Raw genomic sequence first — 4131 nt, 5'->3', positions numbered from 1 at the left:
ATTGTTAGTTTTATGATTTCCTGAGTGTTGTACTAAAAATAAAACATAGTCTTCTATAACGTAGAGGAAAATTCTTGGAATTAAAATGATGTGGTTTTACAATATTTATTTTTCAAAACTTTCCTGATACCAAAACTAAAATAAGGAAGACTCTGACATTTTTTTTTTCAAATCACCGATACTGCAATCATCATCATCTCCTAGCATATTTCTTTTTTTTTTCCTTCAAATTCCTGGTTTAATAAGGAATTATTTATTTTGAGAAAAAGATCTCAAACATCAGGCTGTTCACAAAAATAACCCATGGTATTAACGTTAGAAAACAAACATTAAGACTGTTACACTATTTTCCTGTAAGACCCATTTGACATGCCAACTCCCATTCACAAAGATACATGGTTACATTCCTGTTGAACAGCCTCACTCATGTGAGGGAAAACACACACCTTTAATCAAAGCTGCTCTCAGGGTTATAAGTTAATGAGACTCCTCTGCAGTTAGGGGAGCAACTGCTGAAATGACATGAATGGGAAGAACTGTACTCCCTGCATAAAAAGAGATTATTTCAGAGACAATTGATAAAGACCATACATCTTTTAATTGTTAAGTCAAAGAGGTATCAAAATTAAAGCTAAATTTACAGGGTAAGACTTAAAAAAAACTACTAAAGAGTGTCAAAGAAAGTGAAAACAGAACTAGGCACAGGGCAATTATGAATTATTGAACACAGGAAGGACTAGGAGAGGGAGAACAGTGAGAATGTGCTGAAGATACTAGGGGAGAGGATCTGGTGTTACTTTGATCTCTCACAAGCGCCCACGTAAATAAATAACGGGGTAAGATTTTTAAACTCCGCTATGTACTTAAGAGACATCCTCCCCATTTGCACACTGTGTCATCCTCTCCTTCCTCAGGCTCTTCTTCCTCATCCTTGATCATTTCCAACTGATCATCCCCCCCCAACCCCACCCTCCTCAGCAGAGTCAAGCGCACCTGCCTCAGACTCCATCTTTATATTAGTTTCATCCTTCTTCACAGAGGCGCTGCTCTGTTCTTCTTTACTCTTCTTCAGATTTTTAGTTCTTCATCTCTACTGGGGATGAGAAGGACAAATCTGCTTGTTTCCTTTGTTCTTTTTCAGTTTTTTTTCCAGGCTTTCCAGCAGAGAATCCACTTTTTGTTTTATCTGAGTCAGCTGCCTTTTAATGTTCTTCCAGATTTGGAAGTAAATCCCCGTTGCCCACTCTTTGAATTGAATCCATTTTTGCCCTTTTGTCAGGTGTTTCCCGACATACGTTGGCGTTTTTAAGGTACCACAGCTCGAGCAATAGGAGGAGGAGGAACACGTGCTGGGTAACAGTACATCTTGTTATAATAATACGGTTGAAAGTCGAAGCCCAAGTCAAAATGAGGAACTGAGTAGAGAAGACGGAAAAGGGTGTTCTGGTACTGACCCGTACATCTCCGCTGTAGATTGTTGCACACTTGCTTTTTCTAGATTCACTTTTGGCTCTGCAGACAGGTTAATATCTAAAACCTGGCCTGCAATCATTCTGCCATCCTCTCCAGCTACAGCAGCCCAGGCATTTCTTTCATTAACATACTAGACAAAGGCAAAGCTCTTATGCACAGAGCAACCCACAATTTTGCCATACTTTGAAAAGATGGCCTCCAAATCATACTTCTTGATCACAAGAGTGTTCAGATTCCCAATGAATACACAGGAATTTATGGATAGAGGGTCTGTCTTGTTGGTAACATTGCTAGCCATCTCCTTTGATGATAAAATTTCTCACAAAGTTGAAAATGTAGCTGAAGATCAAAAAAATCTCACAAGAAGTAGAGAGAGAAGAGGCTACCTCTCTTCAGGTCTGTGTCAAGATGCCGAGACTACAGCAAGCAGGGAGCACATGACCGTTAGTTCTCCCTCTCTTCACTGCATATTTCTGAAGTAACATCACATCACCCTCCCCACCCCAAATCACAATTTATAACTTTATTAAAGCCCCTGCTATACAAGATAAGCCACAAATCTTATACATGTGAAAAAAATTAGTGTTAGTTGCTTTTTATGAAATGCCCAGCCTCTACTCACTGTGTAAGTCATGTGCTATGTGCTCTAGTATATTAGTTCATCCAATCTGAATACTTCCCCTTTGAGTTAGGTATTATTATTATTATTATTATTATTATTATTATTATTATTAATTTGTTTTTTCAGGGCCACACAGCTCTAAGAAGTAGAGATGAAATCAAGCTCAGGAAGTTGGTAAGTTATTTTTTTCATGTGCCTCCAAATCATTCTCCCTCTCTGCCCCTCTTTGTGTGTTTGTGTGTTGGCATCCCAACTAATTTGTGTTTCCCCAAAGGAAAGGGAACAGATATATCAGTATGAACTCAGTGACTCCTCAATTATTAATGTACATGCACTACAACAAACACAAACTTTGGAAAAAGTTTTTTTTTTTTTGTAAATCTCTGTCACCTGACCTTAGCTAAAGCAGGGGAAGGAGTGATATTTACATACCTTGTGAAATAATTATTTTCTGAATAGTAACCAAATGCTATGGTAGAGTTAACTTTATTATTTGAGATGAGATGAGCTCATATGTGCATTAGTACAGTTGTTTCTTTCTATCAAAACCAAGGTGGGATGATTAAGAGCAATAATTGCTCTGTTAGAGGTCAGACTCCCATATCTGAGATTAGTATTCAGTCATGTCCATCTTTTTGACACTGAGACATGACGTCACCAACTGCTCAAATAAGCTAGTTACAAAACTAAATTTCTAAAAAAAAATTATAATATTTTCAAAAAATTTAAGATTTTGTGTTGGTCCATGGTCATAGCCCTGCTGAAGTATATACAGCCCAAGGGCTATGGGTTTATTTGATTTTCAATCTCACCATGTCCATCTGCATGGTGAGGAAGCTCACAGCAATATGTATTTCACAAGGCTATCAGGAGCATTGAATGAGATCAAGGATGATGCCTGACCTCTAATCACTGTTCAGTGATGTTATGTGTAATTGTTATTAGTCCCTAGCACAATTGCATATTTTATCCTGGCTCCCTGGAGATTTTTTTTTGAGAGCTCTGAGAGACTATTTTACTAAGTTGGGGAAAGCAGCACAGGCTTTTACCTTTTCAAACTGTCAGCATTTGTGTTTCTTTAGCCCTGGCAAGTCATGGCTTCCTGTTTTCAAAACAAAGAAAAATGTATTTCGAGTGAGGAAACACCTTTAAAGGATTATAAAACTGCTCAGAGGGCTTATTAGACAAAGCAGGTTTGTGGTGATAGAAGGGAAGCATTGTCAACTGCAAGAATTAGATTCCCTTGAATGGAAAATCAGGGCTGCACATGGCAAACATTGCTAGGACAGTGAGAAAGGGAGGAAGACAGTAGGGAAGTGTGAAATGTTTGACAAAGGGCTATGGAGCCCACATTGTGCCAGTCCATAAACCACTTGCCAAATGAAAGCTTCAGTCACTCTCACCCACTGTCACACTGCCGTAATGAATGCATTTTTGATTAGGTTTCCTGATTACCTGTTCTATTTGCATTCAGCAGAGGACAGAATGGCAGGGTCTGGGGCTTGGGGGTTAAGATTTTAGAGGAAAAAGGCTTGTGGGAGGCTTTCATTATCTTTTCAATTTTTTTTCTCTCCTCACCTGCTCCTCAGTATACAATGAGCTAACAGCGGCTTTTTCTTCTGACAACCAGGAGGCCAGAACCTTGTGCCCACCTCCATCAGTGCTGTTGCTGGGAAATATAAGCAGTGCTGGAGGGACAAGCAGCCACACAGAAGCTTCCAAGCACTCGACTCTGAGTTTTTGTAGCATTTTACTCACCCCCTCAACTGCAGGAGATGAATGTCTTTACATATATTGAAAAAGAAATTATGTTTTTGATTTCTGAGATACATTACAAGTATTTACCAAGAAACAAGAATTAGGTGTGGAAATCTGTTTTAGGCTCAGGAGGCAGTGTCTCTAAAGATTTAGTGCAATTTGGATGGGAACACAAATTTTGGGAAGGAAAAACAGAAGTTATCAATTTTAGAACAGTTTCCTCTCTGGTGCTATGAGAGCTAGAATTCAATGTTTCTAATCAAATGAATCTTTTTTTA

General features: G+C 38.6%; 1 pseudogene; it reads right to left on the bottom strand.

Moving 5' to 3' along the window:
• Window positions 1–855: 855 nt before the first annotated feature.
• Window positions 856–1834, bottom strand: LOC129680515 (heterogeneous nuclear ribonucleoprotein C-like; annotated as a pseudogene).
• Window positions 1835–4131: the final 2297 nt, after the last annotated feature.

Source organism: Psammomys obesus, unplaced genomic scaffold (genome assembly GCF_907164565.1).
Source record: "Psammomys obesus unplaced genomic scaffold, mPsaObe1.curated_primary_1811, whole genome shotgun sequence".
NCBI lineage: Eukaryota > Metazoa > Chordata > Mammalia > Rodentia > Muridae > Psammomys > Psammomys obesus.
This window is presented reverse-complemented; position numbering and strand designations above follow the sequence as displayed.